This window comes from Rhinoderma darwinii, unplaced genomic scaffold, assembly GCF_050947455.1.
Source record: "Rhinoderma darwinii isolate aRhiDar2 unplaced genomic scaffold, aRhiDar2.hap1 Scaffold_4528, whole genome shotgun sequence".
NCBI classification, from domain to species: Eukaryota; Metazoa; Chordata; class Amphibia; order Anura; family Rhinodermatidae; genus Rhinoderma; species Rhinoderma darwinii.
In genome coordinates this window covers 26487-42483 of record NW_027463954.1, presented here as the reverse complement: position 1 = coordinate 42483, position 15997 = coordinate 26487, and the positions used below count along the sequence as shown (strand labels likewise).

Here is a 15997-nt window from a genome sequence, read left to right as displayed (position 1 = left end):
CGTCAAACATAACATGACAGTATAATACACAGTACAGGCTAGCCTATGCTATACATTACACCACATGCTACACTAACATTCTTGCATTCACTAACGCCAAACAACAAAGCATTACAGACAAGTGATGGGATAGGGGAGTGGGTAGGAGGGGATAGGGAAGGGGGAAATCACAGGCCCGAAGCTTTATTGAAAGACAACACACAAGAAGGGAGAGTGGGGGGAAGGGGAGTATCAGTCCTCTTCCTCATCGACGTCCGGGCTGTCCCGGGTGGAATAGTCTCTGAGCAGGCTGTGGATCAGCCTGCGGCAGTCCTGGACGGACACACTCTCTCTCCGCAAAATCAGACGGTTCCTGGCAAACCATATAGCGTCCTTAAAGCAGTTCATAAGGCGCCAGGCTTCCTGGATTGCTCCATCCGTGGTATTCCCAGGAAATAGTCCATAAAGTACCGAGCGGTACGACAGTCTGTTCCTGGGTACTGAGTCCTTGAGTTCATGTTCCAAGGCTTTCAACAGACCCTGTGCAAAGGGGCACTGCCAGAAAATGTGCAAAGATGTTTCCTCCGTGAAGGGGCACCTGGGGCAGTACCGGGTCTTGCACAGGTTGCGGGCATGCATGAATGACCTAAGAGGCAGTCCTCCCTGGATGGCCATCCATGAAATGTCCTTGTGCCCGTTGGTCAACCTGCCAGATGACACGTTAGTCCAAACAGTCTCCAACGTGTCGGCATGAAGCCCTGGAACAGACTCCAGTGAGTCCTTTGCTCTGATGTGCTTGTGGATCGTCTTAGGTTTCCACAAGTCGGGCTTAAGACCCTCCAGTTGATGCTCCCTCACAAACCGGACGACATCTCCGTAGAACCAGGGAGCGTGCCAGTTGTAAGGGAAGGAGCTGTCCCACTTGTCCCAGCCAAAACCTCGCCAGAGGGGAAGGAGGAAGTAGCGGGACATGGCCTTGCCCGCAGAGCCGTTTGCTGTCCTCAGAGTCCTACGAACACAGTCACATACAAAAGCGATCCGCAGCAGAGTGGGAATGTCGGGTATACCCTTCCCACCTTTGCGGGGCTCCTTGTACATAACAGTCCGCTTTACTCTGTCCATTTTCGAGCCCCAGATGAAGCGAAACACAGTCCTGGTAATGGCCCTCGAGACCGTTGCAAGAGGGGGCCATGCCTGTGCAGTGTATTGTAGCACAGGCAAGACTTCGTTACGCAGGACCATTGCTTTGCCCTCAATAGTGAGTTGTCTGAGGCTCCACAGTCCGATCCTTTGGTTGACTTTGGCCAAGCGTTCTTCCCACGACTTTAGGGCTGCACCTTCCTTACCGAACCAGACTCCCAGAATTTTGATGAAGTCCGGCTTGATAGTAAACGGGAAGGAGGCAGGAGAAGGCAGGTACCACTTTCCGAAGAGCATGGCTTCCGACTTCCCGCAGTTGACTTTTGCCCCTGAAGCGCGTCCGAACTCCTCACAGGTCTGGACGAGTGCAGTCACCGAACTCTGGTCAGCGCAGAAGACGGTCACGTCGTCCATGTACAGCGAGCATTTGACCTCGAAGTGTCCTGGACCTGGTGCGGTGATCCCTCTGATCTCTCCATTCTGCCGGATAGCCTCTGCGAAGAGCTCTATAACACAAACAAAAAGGAGAGGTGAAAGAGGACAGCCTTGTCTAACCCCCGACGATACAGGAAAGGGGTCAGTCTTCCAGCCGTTCACCAGCACCGAGCTGTAAATGTCGCAATACATCAGGTTAACATACAAACAGAACAACCTGCCAAGCCGCAGCCTACGCAGAGCCTTACCCATGAATTCGTGAGAGACCCGGTCAAAAGCCTTCTCCTGATCCAGACTGACCAGGGCCGCGTGTGTACGGCGGCTTTGCATGTAATGCACCGTGTCCCTCACCAGGGCAAGACTGTCGGCCACCCTACGGCCAGGAATGCCGCAGGTTTGGTCCGATCCGATGATCTGTCCGATGACAACCTTCAGTCTGTTGGTCAATACTTTGGCGAGGATCTTGTAGTCCACGTTCAGGAGAGAGATGGGACGCCAGTTTTTCAGGTCACATCTCTCCCCCTTCCGCTTATACAAGATCGTGATCATGCCTTCTCTCAAGGACGGTGGCATTCTACCCTCCACCACCATCTCCTCATAGAGCTCCAGCAGGTCCGGACAGATCAAGTCCCCCAGCGCTACATAGAGCTCTGCTGGGAGACCATCACTGCCCGGGGTCCTGCCGGGTCTGAAGGATTTAGCGGCAGAGAGCAGTTCCTCCACCGTCAGGGGTACGTCCATAGCCTCCGTACCTGCAGGATCAAGATGATTAGTGATACCTGACAGGAATTTATCGGCGGCTTCGGGGTCAGTGGTTTTCCGGGAGTAGAGGCTTCGGTAGTAGTCTGTGACGACTCCCATCACCTCCTTCTTCCCAGAATGCATGTTTCCGGTCTCATCTCGGAGTTCCTTCAGGGGCGTGTGGCCGGCATGGAGTTTCCTGAAAAAGAACGAGTTACATTTCTCACCCTTCTCCAGGTTCTCCACCTTGGAACGAAAGACAATTCGCTTGGATTCCTCCTCAAAGTGCCTTTTCAGGCCCTTTTTGGCTTCCTCCAGCTCCTTCCTGACGTCCCAGCCGCATTGAAGGAGGTCTTGCAGGGATCGCAGCTGACGCTGCATCTCTCTGAAGTCTCTCTTCCTCTCACACGCCTGTTGACGACTTTTTGCCTGAAAGAAACAACGAAATTCAACTTTAACATATTCCCACCAGTCACAGGTTTTGTCAAAGAAAACTTTATCATTCCTCCAAACAATATAGGCGTCTCTAAGTTCCGCCAGTACCTCCTCTCTTTCCAGCAGGGCACAATTCAGCTTCCAGGAGCCAGGGCCGGGAGGAAAACCGTGGCCGATGGCACCCTGGAAGAGAATGGCCCTGTGGTCAGAGAAGAAGCAGGGGACCATGGAGTGCCCATGCTGCTTGACTGCCCGGGAGGTGAACACAAAGTCAATCCGAGAACGAAGTGAGCCATCGGGTCGGCTCCATGAATAGTTCACAGAGCCGATCCCCATGGAGCCCACAACGTCCTGCAAGGATGCTTCGGTTACCATCTCGATAAGCAGTTTGGAACTGACATCCAGCTTGATTGAAGTGCCGGAACTTCGTCCATCCTCTTCGATGGGGCAGTTGAAGTCCCCGGCCATCACCACTGCCCTAGTGGTGGCGAGCTGGGTCCGCAGGGTCTGGAATAGTTCCAGGCGCTCAGCCTTCATAGGGGGAGCGTATACGTTGATGAGCCTAATCGGCTCTCCTGCCCAGGAACCGTCTACGACCAACAAGCGGCCGCAGGCGAGCTCCTGGACAGAGTCAACAGTAAATACGCTTCCCCTAATCAGGATGGCAACCCCTGCAGACTTACAGTCGCCCCCACCAGACCAGTAGGACGGGCCATGGGTCCACTGCCTGGCCAGATGATGGTATGACCTGGAAGAGGGGAGAGTACATTCCTGCAGCATAAATACATCACTCGACTGCTTGGAAAGAAAAGTTAGCACCATCTGACATCTAGTCCTATCTCTAACACTCCTCACATTGAGGCTAAAGATGTTAAGTTTAGCAGCCATGGGGGAGAATAAAGAAGGTTAGTGCAAACGATACACCTTAGTTACCAGTCCGGTCGGGCGGATCCTCCTCGCCTGGCGGGTCCGAAAGATCCAGCAGGCCTTCTGACAGAAATTGTTCCAGGATTGTAGCCACCTGGATGTCTGTTGTGAAGTCGATGACCTCAGGTTCAGACACGAGTTCCTCCACCATCTGCTCCATTTCCTCCTGCTGCGCAAGGGAATCTTCGCAGATTTCCACGACTTGTCGCTTTGAGGACTCAGCAGCTGGGCTGTCCCTCACCTTTCTCTTCCTCTGGATGGCACCTGAGGAGACAAGAGGGGGAAAATCCTCCAGGGAGAGGACTCCAGCAGCTGGAGGGGAAGATGTTAGTGCTGCTGGAGCTGGGGAGAAGGGAGGCTGGGTTGGGAGAGGTGCAGGTGACAGGACCACTGAGATGGGTGGGTAGGAGAAGGTGAGAGCCTCAGTGGGGGTGACAGGGGTTGGGGACGGGGGGGTGGGGAGGGCCGGGCGAGGGAGGGTGGGAAGGGTAGGGCGAGGGAGGGCCGGGAGAGGGGGGGGAGGGACTGTCGTCTTCTTACCATCCTTCTTTTTCCCGGTCTTCTGTGCCGCTGGAGCTCTGGCTGGGGCGGGGTTCCCTCTGGCTGGAGCTTTCGCTGCTACAGTTGCCCAGGATCGATCCCTCTTCGGGCAGTCCTTGTAAGAGTGGGCTGCTTGTCCGCAGAGGTTGCACATTGTCCGTTTCGGGCAGTCTTTGGTCTCGTGTCCTGTTACCCGGCAGTTCTTGCAGGCGTCCTCCTTGCAGTCCTTCACCGAATGACCCTTCTTGCTGCATCTCCTGCAGATCTGCGGCATGTCCGGGTAATAGATGAGGCCGTAGGAGTTGCCCAGCGAGAATGACTGGGGCAGGTGCTGGAGGCCGTCTTCCGCGCTCGAATCCTTGTTCAGTCGGACGATTACCGACCACTTGCCAGTCCAGAAGCCGAGTCCGTTCAGGATGTGGGTGGGTTCCCTCACCACTGTGCAGAACCGCTTCAGGAGCGTGGTGATGTCTTTGCCGGGGGTGTGTGGGTTCCGCATTGAGACCGTCACCCGCCTTTCCTCTCTTTGGACAGGGCAGTTGCCCACAAAGCGAGAGAAAGGGGATTCAGGCCTCGCCGCTTTCACCATCTCCCAGTACCTTCTGCAGATGTTGATCGAAGCGAAGGTCACGAAGAACATCCCGGTCATGAAGGCCTGGATACTGATGGTCTCCGGCTTAGCGAAGCCCTGATCCAGGAGCATCTTCTGGCAGAACACTTCTTCCGTCATGTCCGGCACTCTCCCGTCCACCTCCTTGAGCTTCAGGGCCACCGTCTGCTTCATCCAGGGCTCCAGGGTTGGAGCAGCCTGGTTCGGCTTCCTGGTGGCCTGTTGGCTTGAGGAGGCTTCAGGAGGAGATGTCCTGGCCTGGGCCGGCTCACCTGGTCCATCAGCCTTCTCCTTCTGGGTGGCAGGGTTGCTGGTTGAGGCCATGGCTTCTTCCAGCTGTTCCTGTCGCTTGGGGAGGATCTTCGATAGCTCTTTCCCGAAGGGGACGGAGCTATGCAAATCTTCTCCTTGCTGGCCGAGGTTCTTCCACGAAATTTCTTCCGCAGCGGTTCCTCGTCGAGCTTCTTCTTCTGCGGCCGAGCTTCTTCGAAGATCCCCTTCAGCGGCGGCTCTTCTCCGAAGTTCTCCTTCTTCTTCCCGGCAGCGATCTCCCGGAGCTTCTTCCTCGATGGCGGCTTCTCCCTTCTGGATCGTCGTCTTCGCTGGTTCTTCTCCGCAGTTCGTCGCCGGCTTCGTCTGGAACGCTCTTGGATCGCTAAGCTAGTGTTTATAGCCCCCAGTGGTTCTCCGAGCTATCTATCCTTACAAGGACTGATAAGAACAGATACTACACTTGATCTTAGCCAAAAGGCCGAGAAGCGATAACCCGAGCGGCCCTTGCCTTGCCCGAGCCTGTCCCATACTGCTGTTCACCCCTTGCAGCGATTCAGCCTACTCCTAGGCAATTCCATGGGGCCCTGCAGGCTCACACACATTTACAGCTACTAAGCGGGAGGTGAATAAAGGCCGGAGAGGAAGCCAGACAGGATTTGCTTCTTTTGCTTGCACCACAATGCAGTGCTGAAAGAGGAGGAATCTACATAAAAACGCCTTCCTGGCAACGCCCAAATGCCCTCCTGCCATGCAGATAAACACTGGCAGCGGCAGCAAGTGCATGCCCACAGCCACCCCTTGTTCCTTCACACCTTGTATCAGCTTTAATCCAGTCCTGTGCTGCCTGCTGAGCAGCACTGAACAACACTGCCTGGGCCCAGGCTTTTATCTCTGAGGCAGGCCCCATTATGATGTCAGAAAGCTGGCTCTGGAATCCTGAGGGCTCCACTATGACACGTGCAAAGTTCCGTCTGAACTTTATATAAGACTGTGAGGCTCAGTCAGTCACTCAGTGTTGCCTGAGAGGGCAACACTGCAACAGCCGGCCGCCAGGCTGTCTTTTTTTTGCACATTTATTTGCCTCCAGGAGGCCACAAGAGGGAGACAAGGGACTGCAAAATGGAAAATAGGCATCCACCAACTTTACAGACAACTTCTCTTTGCTCCTACAACCTCCATCCTTGCACAGTTTGTTATTCTTCCAGGTAACATAGTAACAAATCCAAATTGCTGCTCTCTTTGTAGGCAAGCAAGGGTTTGTTGCAACTGCAATTCTTACTTCTTCTTGAAATGTAGGGACGACAGTACATTCCATCACATCCACCTAGTGTACACAGGTAGGTCCATTGTGGCGGGTAGGCGGCTGGCTGCTTTAATGGCTGTTTGCTGTTCCCCTACTCCACTCCACTCCACTATTTGACTGTGGTGCTGCATCAATCAGTGGCTGGCTCAGGTGCAGCTCTTTAACTTACCTAGGAGGGAGGGAGGGAGGGAGGGCGGAGAGAAGACAAGGAAGGTGAATGAGCTGTTCCAATGTGAAATGCCGGAAACACAGAAACACAGAAGACACACACACACACACACACAACAAGAGGTGGCAATGTATTCATTAATTGCATTTAATAAATGAGCTCATTATCACACATGACTGTACAAATGCATTGTCCAACAGGTGTTGAAATAATGGGATTAAAAGGGGAGATCCCTTCAGAAAGACAGAAACAATGGCAAAGAGAAAAAACACTTTTGGAATCTGATTTTAGTCAACACATAAGGGAAGGGTGCACCGGTCCTGGAAATACTGCAATACCAGGTCAATGCGTGGAGTGGACAGAGCAAGCTCTATTTCCATCTCCCTGTTCTAAAAATCCATTTAATATATGGTCCCCAGATAGGGGACGTATCAGATATTAAACTGATAAGAACAGATAGATCACGTCTTAAAAATCATAAAATTCAAAATAAAAAAGACTTAGATCATCACAATGAAAACTGAAAACGTACAATTAATTTTTGTTTTCCTCTTTCCTTTTTTTTTCTTAAGAAATCAAAAAAACATTCCTTTTTTAACAGCAATAGTTCCTAACATATCCACTAGATGTTCCTGCAAATCATTACCATCCCACTCACAGTTTACAATGCACGTTAACCACGTTGGCACACCATACCTTTCAAGAAACCCTGGTAAATTTTCTCTTACACAGAGCCGCACCCTCCTCCGCATTTTTTCAAAATTAATTTTACTACGTAACTGCTCTACTTCTTCCAATAACCTGTCTCTTTCTGCTCTTTCCTCTTCTGAAATGACACTTTTTTTCTTTCTCTCTGCTTTTTTCCTTTTTTTCTCATCACTTTGCCCACTTCCTTCCAATTTGTGAAGCTTGCCTTCTTCCAAACTAACTTCCGCTTCCTTTCTTTTGACTATCTTCTTATTTTCCTCTTGTACCTCACGTTTGCTTTTCTTTGGGCACGATTTGAATATGTGCCCCTCCTCTCCACACATATTACATACTTTCCCTTTCTGACATTCATTATACTTATGTCCCTCTTGCAGACATTTTGTACACATTACTTTCTCACAGGCTTCTCTCTCATGACCATACTCTTTACAATTCAAACAAAACATATCCATTCCAAGAAAAAATAAATTTCCACACGCACTTCCAATCTTGAACCGCGCTGGAGGAAACAATAGGTTTCTAGATTCACCAATTCTCACAAATTTACAAAGAAATTTCCACTTCCCAGTCCAAAATCCAAAAGGGTTAAACACTTTCCCCTTTCCCACCACCTCCTCACAAAACTTATTGAGAAATAACTTAATGTCCTCTTCATCCACGTAAGGCGAAAACATTTTTACAACCACCAACTTTTTGTTTGGCACAAAATGTGGTGTTACCTTCACACCCACAAGTCTTGGGTCCCTTTTACCTTCCTTCAAGCGTTCTAAAAAGACAGCATAAATTTCTTCTGTGGCGAAGGTAACGTCAAAGCACCCTCTCCTCGGATAGTCCATCACCGCCAAAATGCATGATCTCTCCAGCTGAAAGAAATCCAACAAAAGAACCTTTGTGATGAACTCCAGATCCTTCCTTTGTCGCTCAGATTCCTCCACGAAAAACCGGACAGCATTCCTGGTACGCATATATTCGGGAATTTCCTCCATCCTGCTCCAAACGAATTCCAGCAATCTCCAAAGAATACCTTCAGTACCGAAGTACCAGGCAGGTGATCGCTCCCCGTTGCCCTGGACTAATCCTCCTCCCCAATAGCAGCAGAGGGGTGAAGTCTCTCCTAAGAGAAACGATCCCCCCAGGCCAAGGAAAAGGGTACCAGGGCACCTCCTGACCAAGAAACAAGGCAATACCCTAAAGTACTACACTTGATCTTAGCCAAAAGGCCGAGAAGCGATAACCCGAGCGGCCCTTGCCTTGCCCGAGCCTGTCCCATACTGCTGTTCACCCCTTGCAGCGATTCAGCCTACTCCTAGGCAATTCCATGGGGCCCTGCAGGCTCACACACATTTACAGCTACTAAGCGGGAGGTGAATAAAGGCCGGAGAGGAAGCCAGACAGGATTTGCTTCTTTTGCTTGCACCACAATGCAGTGCTGAAAGAGGAGGAATCTACATAAAAACGCCTTCCTGGCAACGCCCAAATGCCCTCCTGCCATGCAGATAAACACTGGCAGCGGCAGCAAGTGCATGCCCACAGCCACCCCTTGTTCCTTCACACCTTGTATCAGCTTTAATCCAGTCCTGTGCTGCCTGCTGAGCAGCACTGAACAACACTGCCTGGGCCCAGGCTTTTATCTCTGAGGCAGGCCCCATTATGATGTCAGAAAGCTGGCTCTGGAATCCTGAGGGCTCCACTATGACACGTGCAAAGTTCCGTCTGAACTTTATATAAGACTGTGAGGCTCAGTCAGTCACTCAGTGTTGCCTGAGAGGGCAACACTGCAACAGCCGGCCGCCAGGCTGTCTTTTTTTTGCACATTTATTTGCCTCCAGGAGGCCACAAGAGGGAGACAAGGGACTGCAAAATGGAAAATAGGCATCCACCAACTTTACAGACAACTTCTCTTTGCTCCTACAACCTCCATCCTTGCACAGTTTGTTATTCTTCCAGGTAACATAGTAACAAATCCAAATTGCTGCTCTCTTTGTAGGCAAGCAAGGGTTTGTTGCAACTGCAATTCTTACTTCTTCTTGAAATGTAGGGACGACAGTACATTCCATCACATCCACCTAGTGTACACAGGTAGGTCCATTGTGGCGGGTAGGCGGCTGGCTGCTTTAATGGCTGTTTGCTGTTCCCCTACTCCACTCCACTCCACTATTTGACTGTGGTGCTGCATCAATCAGTGGCTGGCTCAGGTGCAGCTCTTTAACTTACCTAGGAGGGAGGGAGGGAGGGAGGGCGGAGAGAAGACAAGGAAGGTGAATGAGCTGTTCCAATGTGAAATGCCGGAAACACAGAAACACAGAAGACACACACACACACACACACAACAAGAGGTGGCAATGTATTCATTAATTGCATTTAATAAATGAGCTCATTATCACACATGACTGTACAAATGCATTGTCCAACAGGTGTTGAAATAATGGGATTAAAAGGGGAGATCCCTTCAGAAAGACAGAAACAATGGCAAAGAGAAAAAACACTTTTGGAATCTGATTTTAGTCAACACATAAGGGAAGGGTGCACCGGTCCTGGAAATACTGCAATACCAGGTCAATGCGTGGAGTGGACAGAGCAAGCTCTATTTCCATCTCCCTGTTCTAAAAATCCATTTAATATATGGTCCCCAGATAGGGGACGTATCAGATATTAAACTGATAAGAACAGATACTACACTTGATCTTAGCCAAAAGGCCGAGAAGCGATAACCCGAGCGGCCCTTGCCTTGCCCGAGCCTGTCCCATACTGCTGTTCACCCCTTGCAGCGATTCAGCCTACTCCTAGGCAATTCCATGGGGCCCTGCAGGCTCACACACATTTACAGCTACTAAGCGGGAGGTGAATAAAGGCCGGAGAGGAAGCCAGACAGGATTTGCTTCTTTTGCTTGCACCACAATGCAGTGCTGAAAGAGGAGGAATCTACATAAAAACGCCTTCCTGGCAACGCCCAAATGCCCTCCTGCCATGCAGATAAACACTGGCAGCGGCAGCAAGTGCATGCCCACAGCCACCCCTTGTTCCTTCACACCTTGTATCAGCTTTAATCCAGTCCTGTGCTGCCTGCTGAGCAGCACTGAACAACACTGCCTGGGCCCAGGCTTTTATCTCTGAGGCAGGCCCCATTATGATGTCAGAAAGCTGGCTCTGGAATCCTGAGGGCTCCACTATGACACGTGCAAAGTTCCGTCTGAACTTTATATAAGACTGTGAGGCTCAGTCAGTCACTCAGTGTTGCCTGAGAGGGCAACACTGCAACAGCCGGCCGCCAGGCTGTCTTTTTTTTGCACATTTATTTGCCTCCAGGAGGCCACAAGAGGGAGACAAGGGACTGCAAAATGGAAAATAGGCATCCACCAACTTTACAGACAACTTCTCTTTGCTCCTACAACCTCCATCCTTGCACAGTTTGTTATTCTTCCAGGTAACATAGTAACAAATCCAAATTGCTGCTCTCTTTGTAGGCAAGCAAGGGTTTGTTGCAACTGCAATTCTTACTTCTTCTTGAAATGTAGGGACGACAGTACATTCCATCACATCCACCTAGTGTACACAGGTAGGTCCATTGTGGCGGGTAGGCGGCTGGCTGCTTTAATGGCTGTTTGCTGTTCCCCTACTCCACTCCACTCCACTATTTGACTGTGGTGCTGCATCAATCAGTGGCTGGCTCAGGTGCAGCTCTTTAACTTACCTAGGAGGGAGGGAGGGAGGGAGGGCGGAGAGAAGACAAGGAAGGTGAATGAGCTGTTCCAATGTGAAATGCCGGAAACACAGAAACACAGAAGACACACACACACACACACACACAACAAGAGGTGGCAATGTATTCATTAATTGCATTTAATAAATGAGCTCATTATCACACATGACTGTACAAATGCATTGTCCAACAGGTGTTGAAATAATGGGATTAAAAGGGGAGATCCCTTCAGAAAGACAGAAACAATGGCAAAGAGAAAAAACACTTTTGGAATCTGATTTTAGTCAACACATAAGGGAAGGGTGCACCGGTCCTGGAAATACTGCAATACCAGGTCAATGCGTGGAGTGGACAGAGCAAGCTCTATTTCCATCTCCCTGTTCTAAAAATCCATTTAATATATGGTCCCCAGATAGGGGACGTATCAGATATTAAACTGATAAGAACAGATACTACACTTGATCTTAGCCAAAAGGCCGAGAAGCGATAACCCGAGCGGCCCTTGCCTTGCCCGAGCCTGTCCCATACTGCTGTTCACCCCTTGCAGCGATTCAGCCTACTCCTAGGCAATTCCATGGGGCCCTGCAGGCTCACACACATTTACAGCTACTAAGCGGGAGGTGAATAAAGGCCGGAGAGGAAGCCAGACAGGATTTGCTTCTTTTGCTTGCACCACAATGCAGTGCTGAAAGAGGAGGAATCTACATAAAAACGCCTTCCTGGCAACGCCCAAATGCCCTCCTGCCATGCAGATAAACACTGGCAGCGGCAGCAAGTGCATGCCCACAGCCACCCCTTGTTCCTTCACACCTTGTATCAGCTTTAATCCAGTCCTGTGCTGCCTGCTGAGCAGCACTGAACAACACTGCCTGGGCCCAGGCTTTTATCTCTGAGGCAGGCCCCATTATGATGTCAGAAAGCTGGCTCTGGAATCCTGAGGGCTCCACTATGACACGTGCAAAGTTCCGTCTGAACTTTATATAAGACTGTGAGGCTCAGTCAGTCACTCAGTGTTGCCTGAGAGGGCAACACTGCAACAGCCGGCCGCCAGGCTGTCTTTTTTTTGCACATTTATTTGCCTCCAGGAGGCCACAAGAGGGAGACAAGGGACTGCAAAATGGAAAATAGGCATCCACCAACTTTACAGACAACTTCTCTTTGCTCCTACAACCTCCATCCTTGCACAGTTTGTTATTCTTCCAGGTAACATAGTAACAAATCCAAATTGCTGCTCTCTTTGTAGGCAAGCAAGGGTTTGTTGCAACTGCAATTCTTACTTCTTCTTGAAATGTAGGGACGACAGTACATTCCATCACATCCACCTAGTGTACACAGGTAGGTCCATTGTGGCGGGTAGGCGGCTGGCTGCTTTAATGGCTGTTTGCTGTTCCCCTACTCCACTCCACTCCACTATTTGACTGTGGTGCTGCATCAATCAGTGGCTGGCTCAGGTGCAGCTCTTTAACTTACCTAGGAGGGAGGGAGGGAGGGAGGGCGGAGAGAAGACAAGGAAGGTGAATGAGCTGTTCCAATGTGAAATGCCGGAAACACAGAAACACAGAAGACACACACACACACACACACAACAAGAGGTGGCAATGTATTCATTAATTGCATTTAATAAATGAGCTCATTATCACACATGACTGTACAAATGCATTGTCCAACAGGTGTTGAAATAATGGGATTAAAAGGGGAGATCCCTTCAGAAAGACAGAAACAATGGCAAAGAGAAAAAACACTTTTGGAATCTGATTTTAGTCAACACATAAGGGAAGGGTGCACCGGTCCTGGAAATACTGCAATACCAGGTCAATGCGTGGAGTGGACAGAGCAAGCTCTATTTCCATCTCCCTGTTCTAAAAATCCATTTAATATATGGTCCCCAGATAGGGGACGTATCAGATATTAAACTGATAAGAACAGATACTACACTTGATCTTAGCCAAAAGGCCGAGAAGCGATAACCCGAGCGGCCCTTGCCTTGCCCGAGCCTGTCCCATACTGCTGTTCACCCCTTGCAGCGATTCAGCCTACTCCTAGGCAATTCCATGGGGCCCTGCAGGCTCACACACATTTACAGCTACTAAGCGGGAGGTGAATAAAGGCCGGAGAGGAAGCCAGACAGGATTTGCTTCTTTTGCTTGCACCACAATGCAGTGCTGAAAGAGGAGGAATCTACATAAAAACGCCTTCCTGGCAACGCCCAAATGCCCTCCTGCCATGCAGATAAACACTGGCAGCGGCAGCAAGTGCATGCCCACAGCCACCCCTTGTTCCTTCACACCTTGTATCAGCTTTAATCCAGTCCTGTGCTGCCTGCTGAGCAGCACTGAACAACACTGCCTGGGCCCAGGCTTTTATCTCTGAGGCAGGCCCCATTATGATGTCAGAAAGCTGGCTCTGGAATCCTGAGGGCTCCACTATGACACGTGCAAAGTTCCGTCTGAACTTTATATAAGACTGTGAGGCTCAGTCAGTCACTCAGTGTTGCCTGAGAGGGCAACACTGCAACAGCCGGCCGCCAGGCTGTCTTTTTTTTGCACATTTATTTGCCTCCAGGAGGCCACAAGAGGGAGACAAGGGACTCTGCAAAATGGAAAATAGGCATCCACCAACTTTACAGACAACTTCTCTTTGCTCCTACAACCTCCATCCTTGCACAGTTTGTTATTCTTCCAGGTAACATAGTAACAAATCCAAATTGCTGCTCTCTTTGTAGGCAAGCAAGGGTTTGTTGCAACTGCAATTCTTACTTCTTCTTGAAATGTAGGGACGACAGTACATTCCATCACATCCACCTAGTGTACACAGGTAGGTCCATTGTGGCGGGTAGGCGGCTGGCTGCTTTAATGGCTGTTTGCTGTTCCCCTACTCCACTCCACTCCACTATTTGACTGTGGTGCTGCATCAATCAGTGGCTGGCTCAGGTGCAGCTCTTTAACTTACCTAGGAGGGAGGGAGGGAGGGCGGAGAGAAGACAAGGAAGGTGAATGAGCTGTTCCAATGTGAAATGCCGGAAACACAGAAACACAGAAGACACACACACACACACACACAACAAGAGGTGGCAATGTATTCATTAATTGCATTTAATAAATGAGCTCATTATCACACATGACTGTACAAATGCATTGTCCAACAGGTGTTGAAATAATGGGATTAAAAGGGGAGATCCCTTCAGAAAGACAGAAACAATGGCAAAGAGAAAAAACACTTTTGGAATCTGATTTTAGTCAACACATAAGGGAAGGGTGCACCGGTCCTGGAAATACTGCAATACCAGGTCAATGCGTGGAGTGGACAGAGCAAGCTCTATTTCCATCTCCCTGTTCTAAAAATCCATTTAATATATGGTCCCCAGATAGGGGACGTATCAGATATTAAACTGATAAGAACAGATTTTTGATTGAAAATTGCTTTATTGACAATCAATCGTCATCATACAAACATTACTGCGACGCAGCGCAAGCCATGAAGCAGCAAATAATAAATAATAACAGTCGTCAAACATAACATGACAGTATAATACACAGTACAGGCTAGCCTATGCTATACATTACACCACATGCTACACTAACATTCTTGCATTCACTAACGCCAAACAACAAAGCATTACAGACAAGTGATGGGATAGGGGAGTGGGTAGGAGGGGATAGGGAAGGGGGAGATCACAGGCCCGAAGCTTTATTGAGAGACAACACACAAGAAGGGAGAGTGGGGGGAAGGGGAGTATCAGTCCTCTTCCTCATCGACGTCCGGGCTGTCCCAGGTGGAATAGTCTCTGAGCAGGCTGTGGATCAGCCTGCGGCAGTCCTGGACGGACACACTCTCTCTCCGCAAAATCAGACGGTTCCTGGCAAACCATATAGCGTCCTTAAAGCAGTTCATAAGGCGCCAGGCTTCCTGGATTGCTCCATCCGTGGTATTCCCAGGAAATAGTCCATAAAGTACCGAGCGGTACGACAGTCTGTTCTTGGGTACTGAGTCCTTGAGTTCGTGTTCCAAGGCTTTCAACAGACCCTGTGCAAAGGGGCACTGCCAGAAAATGTGCAAAGATGTTTCCTCCGTGAAGGGGCACCTGGGGCAGTACCGGGTCTTGCACAGGTTGCGGGCATGCATGAATGACCTAAGAGGCAGTCCTCCCTGGATGGCCATCCATGAAATGTCCTTGTGCCCATTGGTCAACCTGCCAGATGACACGTTAGTCCAAACAGTCTCCAACGTGTCGGCATGAAGCCCTGGAACAAACTCCAGTGAGTCCTTTGCTCTGATGTGCTTGTGGATCGTCTTAGGTTTCCACAAGTCGGGCTTAAGACCCTCCAGTTGATGCTCCCTCACAAACCGGACAACATCTCCGTAGAACCAGGGAGCGTGCCAGTTGTAAGGGAAGGAGCTGTCCCACTTGTCCCAGCCAAAACCTCGCCAGAGGGGAAGGAGGAAGTAGCGGGACATGGCCTTGCCCGCAGAGCCGTTTGCTGTCCTCAGAGTCCTACGAACACAGTCACATACAAAAGCGATCCGCAGCAGAGTGGGAATGTCGGGTATACCCTTCCCACCTTTGCGGGGCTCCTTGTACATAACAGTCCGCTTTACTCTGTCCATTTTCGAGCCCCAGATGAAGCGAAACACAGTCCTGGTAATGGCCCTCGAGACCGTTGCAAGAGGGGGCCATGCCTGTGCAGTGTATTGTAGCACAGGCAAGACTTCGTTACGCAGGACCATTGCTTTGCCCTCAATAGTGAGTTGTCTGAGGCTCCACAGTCCGATCCTTTGGTTGACTTTGGCCAAGCGTTCTTCCCACGACTTTAGGGCTGCACCTTCCTTACCGAACCAGACTCCCAGAATTTTGATGAAGTCCGGCTTGATAGTAAACGGGAAGGAGGCAGGAGAAGGCAGGTACCACTTTCCGAAGAGCATGGCTTCCGACTTCCCGCAGTTGACTTTTGCCCCTGAAGCGCGTCCGAACTCCTCACAGGTCTGGACGAGTGCAGTCACCGAACTCTGGTCAGCGCAGAAGACGGTCACGTCGTCCAT

The 15997-nt window shown here is 50.2% G+C and overlaps 5 non-coding genes and 2 pseudogenes across 5 annotated transcripts; all 7 read right to left on the bottom strand.

The window, feature by feature from the left end:
- Nucleotides 1-5468: 5468 nt before the first annotated feature.
- On the bottom strand, nucleotides 5469-5570 carry LOC142717030 (U2 spliceosomal RNA; annotated as a pseudogene).
- A 1286-nt stretch (nucleotides 5571-6856) lies between these two features.
- LOC142717014 (U2 spliceosomal RNA) lies at nucleotides 6857-7047 on the bottom strand. Its single transcript, XR_012871709.1, has one exon. It is a non-coding gene; the product is annotated as a U2 spliceosomal RNA (small nuclear RNA).
- A 1334-nt stretch (nucleotides 7048-8381) lies between these two features.
- On the bottom strand, nucleotides 8382-8492 carry LOC142717034 (U2 spliceosomal RNA; annotated as a pseudogene).
- Nucleotides 8493-9778: 1286 nt separating this feature from the next.
- On the bottom strand, nucleotides 9779-9969 carry LOC142717003 (U2 spliceosomal RNA). The gene has a single exon (XR_012871699.1). It is a non-coding gene; the product is annotated as a U2 spliceosomal RNA (small nuclear RNA).
- A 1288-nt stretch (nucleotides 9970-11257) lies between these two features.
- Nucleotides 11258-11448, bottom strand: LOC142717002 (U2 spliceosomal RNA). The gene has a single exon (XR_012871698.1). It is a non-coding gene; the product is annotated as a U2 spliceosomal RNA (small nuclear RNA).
- A 1286-nt stretch (nucleotides 11449-12734) lies between these two features.
- Nucleotides 12735-12925, bottom strand: LOC142717001 (U2 spliceosomal RNA). Its single transcript, XR_012871697.1, has one exon. It is a non-coding gene; the product is annotated as a U2 spliceosomal RNA (small nuclear RNA).
- Nucleotides 12926-14209: 1284 nt separating this feature from the next.
- Nucleotides 14210-14396, bottom strand: LOC142717017 (U2 spliceosomal RNA). The gene has a single exon (XR_012871711.1). It is a non-coding gene; the product is annotated as a U2 spliceosomal RNA (small nuclear RNA).
- Between the last annotated feature and the right edge of the window lie 1601 nt (nucleotides 14397-15997).